The following is a 24727-nucleotide window of genomic DNA, read 5'->3' on the forward strand; positions in this document are numbered from 1 at the left end:
GAGTTTTGTCCTTAACGTTTCAAAATCTTGCATGTTATATCCTTTAGCCCTAACTCAGTCAGATTTTTTTGTTAAATATGGTCATGTGCCTTGCATGTGAGGGTATTCTTGTCATTTTACTTCTCTAAGGACTATTGAGTAAATAACTTATATCAAGGGACTAAATGTGTAAATGATTAAAGAATAAGATATAAATATAAAAATTAATTAAAAATAATTCTCTCTCTCTTTCAGAAGCCTCTCCTCTCTCTCTCTCTCTCTCTAAAAACCTGCAACAACCCCATTTTAACCTACACTACACAAGAAATCAAGGGTTTCTTATAAACCCCAAAAAACCCACTTTTCTTCATCTCAATCGCATACTCAATCTACCAGATGGAGACCCGTTTTATAACCTTCGGATTGCTCCAAAACCATCAATTGCAGGCCGCATTTTGAAGATTTCTTTAACCTTTTGCGACATTGATTACACTTTACTTTTGTTCAAATGTATTGAATTTCCAGATACTTATTGTGTGAATACAGTAAGCAAGGGATATTGTTGCTGTTTGCCTCATAAAGTTGTGAACTTTTATTGTGAAATGGTTAGAAATGATGGGGTTTTGTTTAAACCCAATAGTTTTACTTTTCCACCTTTAATTAGTGTGTGGGGGTAAATCAGGGGATTTGTTGTTGGGTCAGGAGTGGCATGGGAAGGCTGTGAAGGTTGGGGTTGATATAAGTTTACATGTGGAGAATGATTTGATTTCATATGTATGAAGGTTGTGGGCTATTTTTGGTGTGTTTATAGAACGATTTCATTCAAGTCCGAAATGTTCTCTAGATTCAGAAAAGTTTAGAAACAAGTTCGTTATTGATTTAAAATGAAAACAGATAGCATCCTTATACCAGTCGATGTTCTGGTGGAGTGGTACTGGCGGTGGTGGTCGGCAGCAGGTGGGGGTGGGAATTGGCGGTAGTAGTGGTGGCGGCGGTGGCTGGGTTTTTAGAGAGAGTGAGAATTTTTTAATTAGGTTTTTTCTTTATATCTTATTTTTTTAATCATTTTACACATTTAGTCCCTTGATATAAGTCATTTACTCAATAATCCCTAAAGAACTAAAATGACAAGAATACCCTCATGTGCAATGCACATGACCATATTTAACAAAAAATTCTGACTGAGTTAGGGCTAAAGGACATAACATGCAAGATTTTGAAACGTTAAGGACAAAATTCGTCAAATTTAAAGTTAAAGGATACCGCATGCAATTTGGTACAAACATAAAGGACAAAACTTGTAATTTACTCTTTTTTTTTTAATAAGGTTTTTTAGAAGTCTTTGTACACTTCTTATAGGAGGTTTTGTATTTAATCCTAATCCATTCCATTTCCTTGAGTGTACACAAAAGTAACCAAAAACTTCGGGTGGTGTTTGGTGGTGTATATGAAGGTGAGCCCATCATAACGGTAGAGGTCCATATCTTAGACTGAACCATCAAAAATAAAACAAATAAAATATAAAATATTTTAGAACAAGTTGGAGCCAAAATAAATAAATTATTTTAGAAAGAGGACAATATACAAGAGGTCAAAAAATAAATAAATAAATAACGGAACAAGACAAAATATTCAAAGGATGACATGGTTAAACTTGGGAGTTTTGTCCCCAACTTACATTTTTTTTTTCAAATTTACTGTGTAATGATTTTATAAATTTTCCGAGTTAAATGTTATTTTAGTCTTCGTGGTTTGAGCTATTTTACCAGTTTAATCCAAAGGTTTAAATGTTGCCATTTTAGTTAAAATAGTTTCAAACGTCGTCATTTTAGTCCACTAAATTAACTCCACCCCTTTATTCTGTTAACTAAAAGGACATTTCGATCATTTTATATGTAATTCTGTTAACTATAAGGGCAATTCAACCATATAAAATGATCGAATTACCCTTCTAGCTAACAGAAAATTAACGGAGTTAACCCAGTGGACTAAAATGTCAACGCTTGAAAGTATTTGGACTAAAATGGCAACGCTTCAAACCTTTGAACAAAACTGACAAAACTGCCAAAACCACATGGAATAAAATGACATTTAACTCAAATTTTCCTGATCATTCATTAAAATAATATTTGAATTTAATAAACCTTTTTCTGATAAAAGAAAGGAAATATTTAATTGATTAAAAAGGAGGGGACCCACATTCTTTTTCCCTTCATGCCGTTACCCTACCACCTTAACGCCGTGTTTAACACCTCATTGGGCGGTGTTACCCGCTTCCTAACGTCGGAAAGTTGCCACCTCACTAGGGCAGTGGCGGATCCAGGATTTTTTTCCACTGGGTTCACTTTTTAGGTTCTCAAATTTCGTTCAACTTGACGTTATAATTTCCGGGTCGGGTCGGGTTTTATCACTAAAGATTTCTATCTTATTATCTATCTTCGTCTCTAAAGAAACACATTTCTCTAAAGTGATTTGTAATAAATTTGTACAAAACGAATTTGAGTCTAAACGTGTCAGGTCGGGTCGGGCTTTTTCAGTAAAATCACTTTTAAATCAGCAGTAAGACTTAAGTGAAATTACACAAGGAAGAAAGAACAAGACAAAACCATAAGCAATATAATCAGATATATCTCCTAACTATTGCTCAATCTAAAAATAATTTACAAATAAATGCTCAGTTGGCAACTTATTCTTACTTTTAACTAGAACTAAATCGAGGGGCATAACGTTTTGCCTTGTCTGCACTTTTATGGTTTCCAAAGACAAGCTGTGGCTACAATATTGTAATAATTATATGGTAAAAACATACCATATGTAATTGTATAAATGGGTTTGTGTTGTTCTTGTAACCCTAAATGGGTTTTAAATTAAACAAAAAAAAAGAGAAATAAATGGGTTTGTGTTGTTCTTGTAACCCTAAATGGGTTTTAAATTAAACAAAAAAAAAAGAGAAATAAAAAAAACGGAACAAAAAGAGTATTAATTTTGCCTCATACGGAATTCGAACCCTAGTGTCTTGGGAAGAATAACGCAGTCATAACCAATGGAGAAGCAAGGCTTTTTTGTTTATGGGTTCCTTTTATATTTTACTTATGGGTTCCTTTTCAGTTTGTTATGCATATCTACACTAAAAATTAAAAACCGAATGGGTTCCTGGGAACCCGTTCTTTGTTAATAGGTCCGCCCCTGCACTAGGGGCGTGAGGTGGGGTAACTCATAGTCTAAACTAATCTTAGTTATTTTATATTTTTATGTGTTGTAATTATATAAAGACCCATTATATGTTACAGTTATAAAAGTTAAACAAAATAAGATTTAAAAATCATATGATGCTCCATTTGCTTTCCTTCCTCCTAATTCTTGAAAAAAGGTTAGTGAATCGTAGAAGTTAAATACACTGAATGTTGTGTCATAGTCAAACTCATAAATTTCGTAAGATCTTACTCAAATGTATTGGTTTGCTTAATATGTTTTTGTAACATATAATAGACTATAGAATTATAGATGTGCGACATACTTATGAAACCATATTAAAAAAATATATATGAGGCTTACGGTTGTTTAATTTAGACACACTTGACACTCAAAATCTCATAAGACCATAAGAGATTAAATTATTCTTGTTCAAATGTTTAATTTATTCCAGTTCAGGTAACATCTGAATACAAAAATATTACGTTGCTGTCAAAGGGTCACATGAATGACCATCATACACAATTATCATATATATTTTGAAAAAAGAAATCTTCATTAAAAACTAGGGCTATTCATGAGCCGAGTCGAGCCAGGGCAAGCTCTGGCTCGGCTTGATTATAAACCGAGCCGACTTGGCTCAGCTCGGATTTAAAACCGAGCTGCAAATCTAAGCTCGGGCTCGGCTTGGTTTGACTCGAAATTTAAAAGTAAAATTAATACATAGCTCTCAAAGTTCAATAGTTTAAAATATTATTCGATAGTTTAAAACAACATATCCAAAATGAGTTCAATCTAATACATTACAACCGAAAATCAAGTTCAACAACACAAGATAAGTTTTAAATTTCAACGAAATACAATATAAGTTTATTAGCATGGTAATCCACCTTCAAATATGCCATAGATATACAATTACACTTATAAATACACGTAAATAATCCGGTTTTTGTAATATATTATAAAGTATATAAAAATAAAATACATGAAAAGTAAAATAATTCGAGCTAAAAAGCGAGCCAAACCGAGCAAATTTGGCTCGTTATGAGCTGAGCTGAGCTAGGCTCACTTTCTTACCAAGCCGAGCCGGCTCGGCTCAGTTTCAAACCGAGCCATATCGAGCAAGTTTTTTCCAAGCTAAATCCGAGCGAGCTTCGATCCGCAACCTTTTTGGAGAGCCCCGCCCTATTAAGAGCCAATGGAAACCCACAAAGGGCCGACCCAAAAGCTACAAATAACTAAACCATATACACAGGGTATTTACACCAATCTTTCCAAAATAAATCCTTATACTTAGCCCTATTTTTAACCCATAAGTAACCTAGGGATCCCGTTTCACCCATGATGTCTTCCCACGATCCTCTGCAATTTGAATATGTTACACTTTGATGGGAGCCATTTGCACCACTTGAACACCACCACTTGAACACCTCGCTTCTGTTAATTTCCCCCCTCCTCTGTCAAAAGTCTTTTAATAGATGTCGTAGAGAATATTCCTTTTCTATCCCTAAGCCATTCCCACTAGTCCGAAAGCCCTAAAAAAGAAGCAGAAGCAACTAAGGTAGTGTTTGGTATGCAGGAATGAGAGGTGGAATGGAATGAATGATTACGAGGGAATGAAGAAAAGGATGTTTGGTTGGTCAATGGAATGGAATCACCCATTCCAAAAGACATTCTATTCCCTCAAAATCATTCCTTCCACACCCCATGTTTTTTTTTCCATTCCATCCCCTCTTGCACCATTCATCAACAAAACCACAACCCACCAACTTCGCCACAACCCACCACCACCACCCACCACCGACGCCATCGCCACCACCCGCCACCACCTCACCCCGACAGCCACCGCTGCCGCCGTCGCCCACTCGCCACCGTTATCACCCACAGCTGCGACCAACCGCCAACGTCACTCGCCGCCGCCGCCCACCACCATCGTCGACGCCACCACCAACCATCGCCGCCGCCACCAACCACCACCAACGGCCACCTTGCCGCCACCACCACTCGTCGTCACCGCCGCACCGCCACCCGCCATCACCACCACCGCCTGTCGCCGCCGTCGACACCCACCACCGCCTCCTATAACCACCCACAATCACAACCATCGACCACCACCACCACCTCTCACCGTTGATTTTATTACTCCGTTTTTCTTGCCTACCAAACAATACACAATAATAATTCATTTCATTCCATTCACACATAGTAACCAAACAAGACACAGAATGATAATGATCCATTGCATTCCCTCGTCCATTCCATTACCTCGTCCATTCCATTCCTTCGTCCATTCCATTACCCCATACCAAACAGACAGGGTACTCGGGGCAGCCTTCGGTGACCCCGGTTGCCGTTTAGGGGGTGTGCCGCTATCAAGGCGGTGAGGTAGAGAGAGGGAAGAAATCGGTGGGGATTCACCGAAGAGAGGGAGGAGAGGAGGAGAGAGGGAGGAGAGAGGGAAGGGTTGGACCAATGAGAAATTTCTTTTTTTTTTCTTTTAATAAAAAACCAAGTCACCTAAGAGGGGAGTGCCGCCATTAATTTAGGGTGTTAGGGGAGTTTAAGAGGGGAGTTGACGTGGCACACGAGGATTGGTTATGCGTAAGAGAGGGGACTCCCCTATTAGGGGAGTGCCCCTTACACCCTAACCTGCAACAACCATTCCTTTCGACCATCTCTGCAGTTGAAGAAGGTGTTCTACGCCAGTTCCAAACATAGTTGATGGACCCATCCTACTGAACTAGCCTATCCGCCACCGTACACATTTTATCAACTTCTAGATCGAAAAGATTAAGCCATTTAAACATAAGCGGCCCTTCTCCTATCTAAAAGTCAATACAAAATCTAATGGACTCGTCATTTCCAACAAAGCCTTTCGTTAGATGTTGCTTTTTTTTCCTTTAAGGATAAGCTTATTTTCCATTCTGACAATATTATTCCAAATGCCCGAGGGCGCCAGCTTGGCCGAGAGAAACACCCAATTCCTTGATGACCCATGACAAACGTCAACCACCAACTTCCATAGGCTTTGAGGTTCGACCGTATATCTCCAAACCCATTTAGCTAGGAGTGAATCATGGACCGTTTTGAGTTTATTAATGCCCAAACCCCCCATTTTTGGAGTAGAAACCCGATCCCATGCCACCCAATAAATATTTTTTTATCTCATCACTCCCTGCCCAAAGAAACTTTTTCATCAAAGATTCCAAAGATTCTATAACTTTCACCGGGGCTTTGAATAAAGAGAAAAAATAGATCTCCAAGATGGAATTAATCAGGACAAGTCGGCCCAATCGATAAAGTTTTAGCCTTCCATGAACTAAGCTGCCTTTGAAATATGGGATACCAATTATTTATCCGATTCATATTTGCTCCAACCATGATACCAAGGTAGCTAAACATAAAGAGACTTCCCTTGCAACCCAAAGTGCTTGCCATCAACTCCAAATCCTCCTCGATGACGCCAACACCAAAGAGATTGGACTTATTTAAGTTTATCTTCAAACCCGACAACATGAACAATTCTTAGAATTCTAGCCACATTTTTAATATTTTCAAGATCCCACTCTCCCATTATGAGAGTATCATCCGCGTACAAAAATGGGATAACACCAGACCCCCGTTAGCCGTCTTGACGCCTTTTAGGACTCCTATGCCACAAGTATTTGACAAAAGACAAGAAAGTGCTTCCATCACTACCAAAAATAAAAAAAAGGAGAAAGGGGGTCTCCTTTTACAAGGACCGACGACCTGATCGATTCGAGAGTACCTTTTATCCAATCACACCATTTTCCGGGAAAACCCATTTAAGGCAAGATCGAGATTAAAAACTTCCAATTCACGTTATCGTAAGATTTTTCGAAGTCGATTTTGAACAAGAACGCCCTTTTTTGTTCAATCTCGTCCAAGATAACACCTCGTTGAGAATGGAAGAGATATCCAACTTTACCTCCCTTTAACGAACGCCGATTCAGTGTTAGAGATCACTGACCCGGTGACCTTCTTCAACTTATTGGCCAATTTTTTCGAAATAACTTTACTTGTGACTCCAATAAGATTAGTTGGATGATAGTCTTTAAGACTAGTCGGATCATTAATCTTAGGAATCAAAGTTATAAAGAAGGACCCACAACCCCAATAGATAACTGCATTCTCGTGGAAATGCACCAAGATATCTCTGAAATCATTCTCAAAAAATTCCCAAAAGAGTTTAATAAATCTGAAGTTCAACCCGTCGGGACTCGGGCTTGATTTGAACCGCGCTAAAAAACTGCATCTTTTATCTCAGCCCCCGTGAAAGGCGCTATAATACCTCCACCCTAAAATTAAAGAGTTTTCATACCTAGTGTAACGCCCTGTGTTTGAAACTTTTATCTTTTGGCAAGTATAGTCCCTGTAAATACTTGATGATACTTAATTGAGTCTTAACTATGTTAACCTATGTTAAACTACGTGAAACTATGCTCGACGTGATACTTTGTGAAGCTTGACTCTTGATACTTGAATCTTGTGACACTTTGAGACTCGAATCTTGAAACTTGACACTTGCTGTGCTTAATACTTATTAAACAAGAAACTTGATCCTTATGGAGAAACTTGGATTCTTTATTGAACAAGAGACTTGATATTTGATACTTCGATACTTGATACTTTGATACTTTGAAACTTGTTAGACGTGAGCCTAGCTTATATGTAGACTTGAAACTTGGAAACTTTTGTGTTAAGTATATAATTTTACCATGTAATGATTACTCACAACAATACGCAACGCAACGCTTAATCTAGCTCACAAAACGAACCAAAGTTGGAAAACTAGCAAACGGGATTTGGCTGTCCGAATGGACATCCGATCGGACGACCATCCGATCGGACGACCATCCGATCGGACGACCATCCGATCGGACGACCATCCGATCGGACGACCATCCGATTGGATAGCCATTCGACCGAATAGCCATCCAACCCTTGCACTAGCACCGCCTTAGCCGTCCCTGTCAGCTATAAATAGGCCCTCTCTTTTCACACTTTCACTCGCTGTCATCCGACCACACGCACTCCTAAGTCCTTTCAAGCACTTTTCTCGAGATTCAAGCATAATCCGTAAGTATTTCTTCTAGATTCTTGTACAACTTTAGTCATATAACACTTCTACACAAGATTCTTCAACAAAATCGCATGAACACTTTAACAATTTCATGAAAACCAATTGATTTGGGGTTTCTTGAAGGTGTTTTCCGCTCAATTGATGTACAAACTGTTAAGGAGCATCATTTAATCAAGAACGACCCTAGATCTTAAGGATTTTCATAGTTTTCATATGAAACCTAAAGGAAACTCGTACTTTTTTCTCAGATCTGATGGAATGACATTTGTTTTCCAGCTTAGATCTGATCAACATCATGTTTCACACTTGATTTTCGAACTTTTCTTCAACTATTATACAAAACAGTAGTGGAATTGGTCTCAAACGGGTTATTGACTCGTTCCTTAGTCAAAAGCCGGTATGAGAACTGAACTTCACCGGAAAACGGATAGTTTGACGAGTCCAAACATGAAGCACACCAGAGACAGTTCGTTGGTTCGAGAAGGGGTGGTTCCCAGCGGACCAAACGAGCTGAGTTGGTATGTTTTCTTTGTTTAACGCATCGTTACATCGTCTCCGTTAACTCGAAACTTAGAAACTTTCACAAGAACTTCACTCACTGATCGTGTGTCCGGATGGCCATCCGATCGAATGACCATCCGTCCAGATGATCTGACTATGTTACACTTGTTTGTTGTTACAGGACACTATGATCACAACGTTTGAAACTTTAACGGTCCACAAACTTTACCCACTGATCGAATGACCATCCGACCGAATGGTCATCCGTCCGGATGACCATCCGATAGATGGAGACCATCTATTCGAATGGTCATCCGACCGGATGACCATCCGCTCAGGTATTCTATCAGACACTTATTCTCGATTTTAGCACTGTTTGACACCCTGTTCCCAACTGGGTCAGCTCTTAGAGGACTTATGATCTGTTTCCCCACACGCAGGCTGATCTAGCGCTCCCTTCGATCCAATCAAATAGTGTTTGGTTTAAGCACCCGCTGTGAGTATACTCGATCCCTTTTTGTTTTAAACACTTTTGGGATGCAACATGTATTCTATAAACATGACACTTGACACACGAAACTTAAAAATTATTTGAAACATACTCTATCCTCGTTAAACATGAAACTTGAAACTTGATACTTGAGACTTTTATGCTATGTGAACGTTTAATCCTTGTGTGTAGTTCCGCCTTAACAATGGTAGCGCTATAGGGGTAATGCACCTCCCCGTTAGTCTTTGGGGGTATTGTTAGGAGGAGACATTTTAACCTCCCGTTAGTCTTTGGGAAGGACATTTAACGCATTGGAAACCTGGGCTATCACTTGGACTGCGTAAACTAGCATGGTGAAACTTTTATATGTTTATATAATGGATATGAGTTTTTGTAAACTATTATGCTACGTATTCAAACTTGTATGCTCGCCAACATTTTGTTAATAGTATTTTAATACATGTTGCAGGTTGATAGTAGCCGAGGAAAACAAGAAACATGCTAGGATGCTGCTTAGAAACTCATCTTAGTTAATTCAGGAATTTTGAACAATATTTGGATGTTATGTATTTGATACTTTTGTGGTTAAATCGTGGATGCTGTTCAGACAGTTTTTATGAAATTTGATTAATCATTATTGAAACAAATAGTGTTGTGGGATCTCTTGAGCAATCTGAACGCTTAGTGTCGCGCCCCGATGTTTCCGCCATCGGTTGGGGTGTGACAGATTGGTATCAGAGCCATAACTATAGGGAATTAGGAATAAGTAGGAATGCTTTACCCTAGTCTATAGTTCTAGGAAACTTCGACTCTTATTTGTTGTTTAAAACTTATGCATTCTGTCGTATATGCTTCCTAGCAACACTTTCCTGTTAAACTTACCTGCGTTTCCTAAGGCTAACACAATACACACTTGGATGCTTTGAAAACACTGCTGAGCGGTGTTTGTATTTTACACGAGATTTACCCTCAAGTTAGGAGTGACATCCAAACCTTGAAGGGAAATTCCCATTTTATATTCTAGTAGGTCTTATCTTTTGATAAGTACCGACAACATTAGGGTACGATGTTATCAAGTTAGAGGTGAAACTCACATCTTGATAACTAATCCGACTCTTTGATTTTCAGTCTCGCCAAAGTCTCAAAATTCCCGATCAATTAAGGACGTGTAGTGACCGAAAGGACAAATATCGTAGGCCTAACATCAATGACGCATTTGTCTAAGTAAGCCAAGGCATGTTGCCTCAATTCAAGAGGGGTTCGATTCACTTTGGTTAGTTAACGTTCCTCTACCCGGAACAATCCTATGTTTTATGAGCATATCTTTTTGTGTTATCTCGATTTACATGTGGTTTTATACTTTATACTTTGTTCATTTCGAAACTTTTACACGAATCGCACGCATCTCCCCAAACTAAAACAACAATAATAATCTCTCAGGATCGAATTAAATTTATGATGCTTCATTCGTTGTATTATACTATGTGGGAATCTTGGTTAAACTATGAGAAACGTAATTGAACACTATGCCACGTGAAACAACTTGGTCAAACTATGTGAAACATGTTGGACGATTTATGTGAAACTATCTGATTAAACAATGTGAGACTTCTTGAACGTTTTGTGATGTGTGAAGCAACTTGAGTCTTTTGTGCAATCATGTGAAACTTTATACTATGCTACGTGTTTGTGAAACTATGATGGTTAAAAATGTGATCGAATCTTACCAGATTCTTAATCTGACTCTTTAGATGTCGTCAAGTCGTCTCTCTAACCCACACAAGAGGTCGAAGGCCAACACTCAGAAAAAGATGATGTCTTTATGGCCAACCAGATTGCACGTATTGTTCCCAAGAATGTCATTGAAATCCAGGGATCAAACACTCCTCCCTCCTCTGTCGACTCTAAAGCAGACAAACCTAAGCCTGTGAGCTTCAAATACAAACACTTCGTCTCTTGCAACCCTAAGCCTTTCACGGACAGTGATGGGGTGACTGCAATGTTGGAATGGTTCGACAGCATCGAAGTTACTTTCATCAATAGTGAATGCCCAGAGCATCTAAAGACTAGGAGTGCAACTGGCGTGTTTCAATGCAGAGCTCTAGAATGGTGGACAAATGAGAGAAACATCCGCTCAAACGACGAAGCATATTCTTTACCATGGGCCGAGGTTAGGGAGATGAGGATGCTCGAATTCTGCCCTCCGCATGAGCAGCAGAAACATGAGGACGAATTCTGGCATCAGAACAAGTGGGTGACGACAACCTGGCCTATACTACCCGCTTTAAGCAACTCAGCATCATTGTACCACACTTGGTGTCTACTCCTAAACGCATGATCACCAAGTACATTCATGGGTTACATTGTGCTATGTGTGACGCCATTGAAGTAACTCAACTCAGTTCTATTGAAGAAGTGTACCGTCTTGCAGCAAGTTTAAACAACAATCGTGTTCGTGATAAACAGTCTGGAAACTCTGCTCCATCAAAACCTGCTAACCAGATTACCCAGAAGCCGGGTGGCAGCAAGAACAAGAAACGAAAGTCTCAGGGTTCTAGATGCAACGCAATTGTCCCTGCTGCGAATGCAAACCCGGCTGGCAATGCTATTGTGCCAGCTGCTGCAAACCCTCCTGCTCCTAAAAACACCAAGAAGTCGTACACTGGGATTCATCCCAAGTGTGCCACTTGCAGCTATCATCACCCTGCTAACTCCGCTTGCCGTTTGTGTACTAACTGCAATCGCTATGGTCACACAATCCCTTACTGCCGCCAAGCCAACCAGGTCCAGCAAACACCGGCTCAACCAGGTCAGCCATCTCTACCAGCTCCGCAGAACCCGAAACCAGCAAACAATGTGAGAGTATGCTACAAGCGTGGAGACACTACTCATCTCCGTAACCAATGTCCCCAGCTGAATCTGGAGCAACGGCAAGCCGCTCGAGGGTGAGCGTTCAACATCAACGCGAACCAGGCGCGTAACGACAATGATGTCGTTAATGGTACGTTTCTCGTTAATAATCTTTACGTTTCGATAGTATTTGATATTGGTGCCGACAAGAGCTTTGTGTCCGTAGAATTTGAATCTTTGTTAAACTGTGCACGCTCTAAACTACCTAAGTCTTTCTCTGTTGAGAATGCCGATGGTAAGTCTATCCTAGTCGATTCTGTTCGCAGTGATTGTTCCCTGACTCTTAACGATCATGTTTTCACTATTGATCTTATACCCATGCAATTGGGTAGTTTCGATATCATAGTTGGCATGCATTGGTTGCGTAAGAACCATGCTGAAATCGCTTGTCATGAGAAGTACGTACGTTTACCCCTCACGTCTGGTGATACTTTACATGTCTATGGAGACTGACCTTCTAGAGGACTGAAGTTGATGTCATGCACTCAAGCGAATAGATGCCTACGTAAACAGTACTTTGCCTTCTTGGCCCACATAGTGGAACAAAAGGGCAAGGGAAAGAGCGTAAGTGATGTTCCAGTAGTGTGTGATTTCCCTGACGTCTTTCCTGAAGATCTTCCTGGTCTCCCTCCTCCTCGATCCGTTGATTTTCATATCGACCTCCTACCTGGTTCGACTCCTGTTGCCAAGGTTCTGTACCGACTTGCACCCTCCGAGATGCAAGAATTATCCATTCAACTGCAGGAACTGCTCGACAAAGGCTTTATACGTCCAAGTACCTCACCATGGGGTGCTCCCGTGTTATTCGTCAAGAAGAAAGATGGTTCGTTTCGTATGTGTATCGACTACCGTGAACTTAATAAACTCACCATTAAGAATCGTTATCCTCTCCCTCGTATCGATGATCTGTTTAACCAACTACAAGGCGCGAGGTGTTTCTCTAAAATTGACCTTCGATCTGGTTATCATCAGCTTCGTGTTCTTGAGGAAGATGTCACACCCTCAATTTACCACTTAGGGTGTGTCCCTGTTAGGCGTGTGACCACTAGTAATGAGCCACCAATTACATTGAATCCATAAGTTTAAAAATAAAGTTTCATCATTTAATAGTAATAGAATTCCAAACATAAGTACTTCAAAAACCATCAAGTTCAGCGGAAGCATTATTGTATCATGAAGTAATACTAATCAACGTGATAAATAAGTGTTTCATAAATAAGCCCATCAGTGTGACCATGACCACTCCTGTCCTCCAGCCAGCAAGCTCCTGTTTCCATCCCCTAATGATCTGCGAGCATGTAACAAGTGTATCAGACAAAGCTGGCGAGTCCACAGTTTAATAAAACGTTTGTTACCAGTTGAATGTAAAACAATTCAATAACCAATGCAAGTAATATTGTTAATATCTCAATTCCGAACAAGACGGCTCCTGAAATACATGACTGCCCTTCCCACGTACTCCTATCTAGTACTGGGCCACGACTGGGTCATTAGTTCACATCCGTCCTCTCTAGGAGCGGTGTGAGGGTGCCAAACCTAAGTAGCGCTACCAACTAATACCCGTTACCCTCCAGGTAACATAATAAGGGACTTACAAAAGATGATAGGTGAGAATATTAACCAATATACCCGTTTTTACCCAAAAGACTTGTCCCTCAACGGGATACCCACTGACTGTCCCCAACCAATGGGACGCATGCTCGAATGTAGTGAACTCACCTTCGATTGCTCGGTATGTTACTTTACATTACCCATTCCATGTTGGTCAACGAAACCCTACCGTGGTTACCAAAGATTGTCAGTTTCGCATACACATAGTTCACGTATTTTTTTCACATAAAATGCACATGCAGTGTACACATAAATCACATATCATTAGATAGGTTGAAATCAAGAGATCATGTAACACACAGTTCAATACATCAAGTAACAAGTATTCGAGTCCTGTGTAAAGTTTACATCTCATAAAATTCACCTTATACGTACAAGTTTTACAAACTCCCTTTACAAGTCACACACCAAGTGTTTGATTTCTACAAGTTATCGGCCCACTATAAAAGATGCAGCCCAAGTTTAATCCAATCTGTGTGTGATCCAAGTTCACTAGAACAATTACATGTGGCTGTGCTCAACAGTCATGTTCGGCCCAATATAACAAACCAACAATTCGAACCCACCATTAAACCTTAACATGTAATAAGCATTATCAATAGCATACACAATCCATCCCTTGTTTCAAAACAATCGACCCCAAACAGTTTCATTACCGGCATCAATTAGAATCAAGTAGGATTAGTCCATTATAGGTTGTCGGCCCTAGTGCTGAATAAAGGTGCATGTTTTCTAAAAAAAATAGTGGCTCAATCACAAGATATTAATCAGACTTATCATTACTAACTATGCATTGCATGTGCTAAAGAATGTGAGGTCCAATTACAAATTTTTGGCTCATATTATACATTTAATCTTTGTCGGCCACTTATATGTGAGGTCCAATTACAAATTTTTGGCTCATATTATACATTTAATCTTGAGTTCCACTTATATGTCGGCCACTTATTTTTAAGATCAGATTGAAAACTGCTGACCCAACACATTTTTCGGTCCAATCAGCTACTTATTAGTGGATCGGCTCATGTGTAATGATTCTATATCCAACGGACGACAAAATACCCGAATGCATGTTCCTATTTGAATTAACTGAAACAGGTCTTGAACTCATATCATCAAAAATCATGCAATCCTATCTAATAACATACAAAACAGTCGAGCCCTTAACATCTAGCCGCGCCGCACCGATAACTTCATGTTAATTGATTATAGTTCAGTTTGCCAAGAAAGCTCTCAATCACTCCTACATCTCATTTATACCCACACTAAGGAAACATCAAAGAACTAATTCATTCCATCATCTAGAGCAACAAGGAATACAGATTAACAAGAATGATTAATATACTAACCGGAAGATAGATTGTCTAGATCGAGAGATAGGAGTGCTTCAAATGTGAGAATGGCAGCCGTCAATCACAAGGGGAAGGGTAGGATATTAGGGTTTATTATATTTAGTGTTTGCAATATTATGAAAAACCAACCCCCACCATATATGTTATGCGATTATAATAAGATCCGGGCCTCACATAGGGCCACACTTGGGCCCGGTATCATTACACTATCTCTTTGAGTTCAGGCCGCGGGTATAAGCAAGAAGTGTGCGACTACGAATGAGTGTGTGGTCCGAGGGCTTTGTGCGATGGGTCCAGATACGATATTCACATATCATAGTTATACTCATAATCAAACAGTTGCGATTACCCACTTAACTAAACATATAGCGTACTCGTGAGTTACAACGTAACATGTAATGCGAAAAGGAGTCAGTACATCGAAAAGAATTACGGGTTGTCACAGAAGATATCCCCAAAACCGCATTTCGCACTTGTTATGGGCACTACAAGTTCGTGGTTATGCCTTTTGGCTTGACCAACGCACCCGCTGTGTTCATGTATCTTATGAATCGTGTTTGTAAATCCTATTTGGATCGTTTTGTGATAGTCTTTATTGATGATATTCTTATTTATTTGAAAACTTGAGCTGATCATGAACGCCATTTATGACTCATGTTAGAACTTTTACGTGGTGAACGCTTATACGCAAAGTTTTCTAAGTATGAATTTTGGATTAATGAAGTGCAATTTCTTGGGCACGTTGTTAGTAAACAAGGAATTCACGTTTACCCTTCCAAAATCGAAGCTGTGAAGAATTAGAGTACGCCTAAATCTGCATCTAAGATTCGTTCCTTCTTTGGATTGGCGGGTTATTACCGTCGATTCATCTCGGACTTTTCAAAGATCGTCGTGCCTCTTACTTCGTTGACTCAGAAAGAGAAACCTTTTGCTCGGGGTCCCGAGCAAGAGGAATCTTTTCAGACTCTTAAGAATCTGCTTTGTAATGCTCCGATACTTGCTCTCCCTGATGGGAATGACGATTTTGTGGTGTATTGTGATGCCTCGAACCGTGGCCTAGGCTGTGTGCTCATGCAATGGGATAAGGTCATCACTTATGCCTCTCGACAACTCAAAATACATGAGAAAAACTATACTACCCACGATTTAGAGCTTGGCGCAGTTGTTTATGTGTTAAAGATCTGGCGACACTACCTATATGGTACTAAGTGTGTGGTTTTCACTTACCATAAGAGCCTACAACACTTATTTAACCAAAAGGAACTGAACATGAATCAACGATGATGGATAGAGTTGCTTAACGACTATGACAGTGAGATTCGCTACCAACCTGGCAAAGCGAATGTCGTGGTCGACGCTCTTAGTCGTAAGACTCATGTTAGTAGCATCCTCTGTTCTCAGATCACTAGTGATCTTCATGCTTGTATCCGTGAAGCTCAGTACTCGTCAGCCAACAAAGGTAGTCTAATCGCTGAAATACGAGGTGCTTGTATTGATCAACTTGTGACAAAGTCTGATGGACTTCTATACTATCTCATTCGCATCTTGGTGCCAGACCGCGATAATCTCCGTGAGCTCATTATGAATGAGGCTCACAAATCCCGGTACTCTATTCATCCTAGTACTGATAAGATGTACCATGACTTGCGTACGACTTACTGGTGGCCTGGTATGAAGAAGGAAATCACCGTGTATGTCTCGAAGTGTCTTATTTGTTCAAAAGTCAAAGCCGAACATCAACGTCCTTCAGGTCTTCTTGAACAACCCGAAATCCCTGTTTGGAAATGGGATAGCATCGCTATGGACTTTATCACTAAACTACCTCGTACACCTGCCGGTCTTTGGCAAACTTTTCAGTCCGCTATGGGTTCTCACTTGAATCTTGGTACAGCCTTTCATCCCCAAATGGATGGACATACTGAACGCACTATTCAAACCCTAGAGGATATGCTCCGTTCTTGTGTCATAGACTTTTGTGGTAACTGGGATGTACATTTACCATTGATCGAATTCTCGTACAACAACAGCTAGCATTCCAGTATTCAGATGGCTCCTTTCGATGCTTTATACAGTTGCAAGTGCCGATCTCTTCTCAGTTGGCATGAGATTGGTGATAAGCAACTTACTGGCCCTGAAATCATTCAAGAGACGACGGATAAGATTCTTCAGATCCGCAATAACTTGATCAAGGTTAGGAGCAGACAAAAGAGCTATGCTGACAAAAGGCGTAAGCCTCTGGAATTCAATGTTGGAGATTTCGTTCTGCTCAAAGTATCTACTTGGAAAGGAGTTATACGCTTTGGTAAAAAGGGAAAGCTTGCCCCTCGCTATGTGGGTCCTTTCAAGATTCTCGAAAGGATTGGCAAGGTGGCTTATCTACTCGATTTGCCACAAGAGCTTAGCAATGTACATCCAACGTTCCACGTATCTAATCTCAAAAAATTCCTAGCCAACGAGGAACTTCAGGTTCCCATCGAAAACTTGCAAATAAACAAGACTCTTCATTTTGTGGAGAAACCGGTCGAAATCATGGACCGAGGTACTAAGCGGTTGAGGCGCAACAAAATTTCCATCGTTAAGGTACGATGGGAAGGAAAGCGTGGTGTCGAATTCACTTGGGAACTCGAGACTGAGATGAAGAACAAGTATCCACAACTTTTTGAGCAGTCTTCCTCTCAGATTTCGGGGACGAAATCTCCTAAAGGAGGGGAGACTGTAACGCCCTGCGTTTGAAACTTTTATCTTTTGGCAAGTATAGTCCCTGTAAATACTTGATGATACTTAATTGAGTCTTAACTATGTTAACCTATGTTAAATACGTGAAACTATGCTCGACGTGATACTTTGTGAAGCTTGACTCTTGATACTTGAATCTTGTGACACTTTGAGACTCGAATCTTGAAACTTGACACTTGCTGTGCTTAATACTTATTAAACAAGAAACTTGATCCTTATTGAACGAGAAACTTTGATTCTTTATTGAACAAGAGACTTGATATTTGATATTTCGATACTTGATACTTTGATACTTGAAACTTATTAGACGTGAGCCTAGCTTATATGTAGACTTGAAACTTGGAAACTTTTGTGTTAAGTATATAATTTTACCATGTAATGATTACTCACAACAATACGCAACGCAACGCTTAATCTAGCTCACAAAACGAACCAAATTCGGAAAACTAGCAAACGGGATTTGGCTGTCCGAATGGACATCCGATCGGACGACCATCCGATCGGACGACCATCCGATTGGATAGCCATTCGACCGAATAGCCATCCAACCCTTGCACTAGCACCGCCTTAGCCGTCCATGTCAGCTATAAATAGGCCCTCTCTTTTCACACTTTCACTCGCTGTCATCCGACCACACGCACTCCTAAGTCCTTTCAAGCACTTTTCTCGAGATTCAAGCACAATCCGTAAGTATTTCTTCTAGATTCTTGTACAACTTTAGTCATATAACACTTCTACACAAGATTCTTCAACAAAATCGCATGAACACTTTAACAATTTCATGAAAACCAACTGATTTGGGGTCTCTTGAAGGTGTTTTCCACTAAGTTGATGTACAAACTGTTAAGGAGCATCATTTAATCAAGAACGACCCTAGATCTTAAGGATCTTCATAGTTTTCATACGAAACCTAAAGGAAACTCGTACTTTTATCTCAGATCTGATGGAATGACATTTGTTTTCCAGCTCAGATCTGATGAACATCATGTTTCACACTTGATTTTCGAACTTTTCTTCAACTATTATACAAAACAGTAGTGGAATCGGTCTCAAACGGGCTATTAACTCATTCCTTAGTCAAAAGCCGGTCTAAGAACTGAACTTCACCGGAAAACGGATAGTTTGACGAGTCCAAATATGAAGCACACTAGAGATAGTTTGTTGGTTCGAGAGGGGGTGGTTCCCAACCGACCGAACGAGCTGAGTTGGTATGTTTCCATTGTTTGATGCGTCGTTACATTGTCTGCGTTAGCTCGAAACGTAGAAACTTTCAAAAGAACTTCACTCACTGATCGTCTGTCCGGATGGCCATCCGATCGGATGACCATCCGTCCAGATGATCTGACTATGTTACACTTGTTTGTTTTTACAGGACACTATGATCACAACGTTTGAAACTTTAACTGTTCAAAAACTTTACCCACTAATCGAATGACCATCCGACCGAATGGTCATCCATCCGGATGACCATCCGCTCAGGTATTCTATTAGACACTTATTCTCTATTTAAGCATTGTTAGACACTCTGTTCCAAACCGAGTCAGTTCTTAGAGGACTTATGCTCTGTTTCCCCGCACGCAGGCTGATCCAGCGCTCCCTTCGATCCAATCAAACAGTGGTTGGTTTAAGCACCCCTGTGAGTATACTCGATCCCTTTTTGTTTTAAACACTTTTGGGATGCAACATGTATTCTATAAACATGACACTTGACACCTGAAACTTGAAACTTATTTGAAACATACTCTATTCTCGTTAAACATGAAACGTGAAACTTGATACTTGAGTCTTTTATGCTATGTGAACGTTTAATCCCTGTGTGTAATTCCGCCTTAACAATGGTAGCGCTATAGGGGTAATGCATCTCCCCGTTAGTCTTTGGGGTATTGTTAGGAGGAGACATTTTAACCTCTCGTTAGTCTTTGGGAAAGGCATTTAACGCATTGGAAACTTGGGCTATCACTTGGACTGCGTAAACTAGCATGGTGAAACTTTTATATGTTTATATGATGGATATGAGTTTTTGTCAACAATTATGCTACGTATTCGAACTTGTATGCTCGCCAACATTTTGTTGATAGTATTTTAATACATGTTGCTGGTTGATAGTAGCTGAGGAAAACAAGAAATATGCTAGGATGCTGCTTAGAAACTCATCTTAGTTAATTCAGGAATTTTGAACAATATTTGGATGTTATGTATTTGATACTTTTGTGATTGAATCGTGGATGCTGTTTAGACAATTTTTATGAAATTTGATTAATCATTATTGAAACAAATAGTGTTGTGGGATCTCTTGAGCATTCTGAATTGTAACACCTCGAAAATTCATGTCCAATATTATAACGACACGTGTCATGGACTTTAAACATGTAAAGGATCGATTTAGAAGGGCTAAAGTTGACAAACAGGGAATCTATGTGTGTAAAAGAATTCAAAATGTCAACAATGAATAAATATGTCTTTCAATAACCCTACAAGATGTTTATACCCTTAAACGAATAAATCATGGATCATACGAAGCTAATTGTGAAAGAAAGTGAGGAATTACAAACTACATGGGCTAAATGTGTCAACATGTTTAAAGTATACCTCTGAGTGACCTTTTAGCAAACCCGATGCTTTGTAATGGTTAATTATACTCACAAGAATGTGTGATAAAAATTTCACAAGGTTTCGATTAAGTATGAGAAAGTTATGACAATATTCGTATACGAGGGGTTAAAAGCGTCAACGTTGAAATTTAAGACTTTTCGGTGAACGTATGAGTAACCGGGGACTAAACAAAGTTAGTTTATAACTTGGGGTCCTTAAAAGTCAAGTTTGGGGGTTTAAAGTGCAAGAAAACAAGTTAAAATCAAGTTTGGAAGGACCAGGGACCAAAATTGCAATTTTTGAAACTTGGTGACCGGATCAGACCCTCACACGGCCCGCGTAAACCCTCTATGGGATCTTACGCGGCCCGTCTAAAGTCCCCAGATGCAGAAAATAAGCACAACTGCCTGTACAGCCTGTTTAACCGACTTAGTTTACCATTTTTGGATACCTGGAGCTGGTTTGATGATTTTAAAGGGTATAGGGACACTTGGAATGATCCCATAACGTCCATAGACTTGTTTGGCAAGATCTAATCATCTCAAGAAACCTATATAAAGCCATGAACTTTGGATTTTCATTGCACATTCACTTGTAACTTCACAAGCTCACTTTCTGGAGGTTTCTGGAGCTCAAGCATCTTTCCTAGTGATCATTAGTTGTGCTTAGGACTATTGTAAGTTTGCTTAACCTCCTTTAATTCAGTTTTGCTTAGTTTACTAGCGTTTAGTCAAACCGTCGTAATTAAGGTTTGACTTCGTCATTAACCTTAATTGCTCTAGTCAAGTTTCATTATGAAAATACCTATGAGTTGATAATTATGTGGGCATTAAACCCCTAAAAGGTCTCCCTCTGATTCCCACTCTAATTAGGTCAATTGTCGAGTCAAACTTGATTATAAAAAGTCAACAGAAAGCTAATTTTCAAATAAATGCATAATTAGCAATGTAGAAGCTATGCAACCTGTTTTGACATTAATATAACTTGGTAACTAATGTAAGAACATGTCTAAACATGTTCAACTCGACAATTTTTAGTTTAAGCTTGGTTCGGGGTCGAAAGACGCATAGTTTGACTTATGATTTGACTTTCAGTTCTGAACCGTTTGAGCATGAACTAGGAATGCCTTAGAGCTTTATTAGGACCAAGTTACTTATAAGTATAACCCTCTGAGATTATACAACTTGGTTCATTGGTTATCCAACTCATATGCATGATTCCGTTAAATGCTTAAATGTTGACTATTATGCCCTTATTGCCTTAAAATGTGATTTTTTTAAAAAAGTGAAAGGATAGGAACCTTCACCACTGATTTATAAACTTGTCCCCAAAATTTGACATCAGTTTGAGGTCTAGATTTGGAGTTATGCTCATTAGCGTAAATAAGAAGCTTTTTAGTAATTAAACAGGATAATTAGCATATAGCCTATCTAAGCCTAATTTTTGATACCAAACTTTTTACCCACTGATGTTATATAATATTTTGGGATTTTTGAAGATTTTTATTTATTTTAAGGCTGAGCATAACATAGAGTTCTAAGCTTATTTCGGAAATTGCCGGTTTTGCCCTTTTGGGCTATAAAATGAGTTTTACAAATCCTTTTGACCCCAAACCTTTTTCTACTGATCTAATATGATAAATAGAATATTTTAAGCCTTCTGGAATAGTAAAAATATCAGCTTTCCCTTAAGAACCCGGAAATAGCTCAAAATCGCCATTTTAAGCGTTTTTAAGCGTTTTAAACACATAATATGTATTAAAACCATATTAGATATATAAGACTTGATACCTACTGATATTTTAAGTTAACATTAATGTTTCAATAGTAGGTAAAAGTTTTGAAGTCAGATTTCCGGATTTGACCTTTAAACCTTAGGTGAAATTACCAAAATGCCCTTTCGGTGCATAGAATGGTTAGAAATGATAAATTTCACATATAGGTTATACCCTACTGATATGAATTAGTAAATTGAGTATTTTACTGATTACTTCAGACCCGAAACTCAGAAACATATTTAAACCCTTTTATAACCTTTTAAATGACCAAAATACCCTTTCGAGGCGTAATTTGAGTTTAAAATCATCTTGGGCATAATGGAAGACATCTTACTGATGTCACAACATATTTGAAGCATATTAACTTGTGGAACTTGTATATGACTCTTATGGTTACCCGTTACGCATGTTTCGCGTTCGGATCGGTCTATGTAACTAGTTTACACATATTAGCCGAAACGGGTCAAACCATATTGTTTTTATCTCAAAATACAGAATGTGTTAAGTTACCCATATTATACAAGCATGCAAGCTTGTCGGGTCAAAACCACATTTTAAACCGGTCTTCGCTATATCATGCGTTTGAACCGTGTCTTCCTTTTGAAAACTAACCGGTCTAAGTCTAAGCTTAATTAAAGACCTGTTAGGATTCTAATAGGTTATTAAAAACCTTCGTTCCAGATTAGGAGCCCAGTAAAAGCTACGTGCACTTGCTGTATTTGATTTATACTTTGCTCAGGTAAATACCCTTAACTTATTTTCCCTATACGGGCTTGGGATACGGTACTATAAAAGTACCGCTTGGTCGGGTGTGTGTAGTCATTTAAATCGAACTGTGATTAATGTATTTGCATGACCCGTTTGATATGTATTATTTGGTGTATGGCCCTTGGGGGTTAAATGACCATGTCCCGATATCCTTGGCATCATTCAAAGAAATGGCCACGACCTAAGCACGGGGTGTAGGCGTACACCTGACAGTTGCATTATGTAAAAACTGGTATCTCACTATAAGGAATCGACCTTGTGGGCATTATACCTGTGGCGTGTCAGTTAACTTAAGTCCAGCCCTACAAACCGGCCCTAATGGACGACAAATGAGTAAAACTGTATACAAGATTATTTTGAATAATTGTCCCAAGTTATAAAATATTTTTGCCGAAGTGCATTTAAATAAATTTTCAAACTCTTTTCAAAATGAGTAAGTTAAGTTGTATTTACCAGTGCAAACTGAAGTATTTTCCAAAAAGGCTAAGTGCAGGTACTAGACGAAATAGGCTGGCTACTCCAGGCATCATTACTCAAGTCTCGCAAGCTTTAGATGTCAAAGTCCGTTGAACAGTTTTCCTTTTTATTTGATCCGCCTGTGGATCTGTTTCGACTGATTTGTGATACTTAAACATTGTAATTTATTCAGTTGAAATAAATCTATATCTTTTGCTTCCGCTGTGCATTTATATGTTGTGTTGTTTGACTATGATGATATCAATTACGTCACGATACTCCCCACCGGGCCCACCGGTGACATGTGGAAAATAGGGGTGTGACATGAATGCTTAGTGTCGTGCCCCGATGTTTTCGCCATCGGTTGGGGTGTGACACCTAGAACCTGCAAAACCGCTCTACACGTATATGGGTCAGAAAAATGATTTCTAAAATGAATAAAAATACCCTTCTTGATTTCCGTTGGTTTATGCACTTAGTTCCCGTCCACCATCAGGCCTTGTATTGAGTTAATCGCCTATCTCTTATTGAACCAACCGTGAAAGAAAGCGGAATTTCCATCTCCTTCGAAAGCCCATGTTGTAGCACCCGAGATTCGGATCATAATGGACAACTCGAATTATCGCTCTAAAACGCAACGCAACGCCACACTTAATTCCTTGGTAAAATACTTAAAGTACTCGCACTAACTAACGCAACAAAACGCATCTAACGAACATCCAACACGCGAAACATGAATTTCTCACACAAAACTGGTCCCTTCGTAAGAAGCAGACCACCATCAGCGCCTATAAATACCCAAGCCACTTCTCCATTTCACCATTGCTGCCTTTTCTCTCAAAATCGCACCCGAACTTCTGTCCATCGATTTCCCAAGTAAGATCCGCTATTTTTACAAGTTTCACAACGATTTCCACTACGATTTTACACGAGTTTCACTCCGATTTCATCCAAACTTCTTTATTTTCATCCAAACTCCATCTTTTTCATCTAATCTTCTTTATTTATGAAAACCTTCATTCTTTTACCAAAAACCTTCATCTTTTTCATCAAAACTTCTTATTTTACTACGGATCTACACTTGAACGAGTGATTTAGACTAAGCTTTCGCTTCCCAAGATGTAGATCTAAAGATCTCACACTCACCAAGGGTTTAGTCCAAGTAAAAACTCTTTTAAACTCGATTTTTACACAAAAACAAACCAAAACCGACATATATTTCGTTCACTGGATAGTGGGACGAAGTGGTGTCAAAACCG

Source organism: Helianthus annuus, chromosome 16 (genome assembly GCF_002127325.2).
Source record: "Helianthus annuus cultivar XRQ/B chromosome 16, HanXRQr2.0-SUNRISE, whole genome shotgun sequence".
NCBI classification, from domain to species: Eukaryota; Viridiplantae; Streptophyta; class Magnoliopsida; order Asterales; family Asteraceae; genus Helianthus; species Helianthus annuus.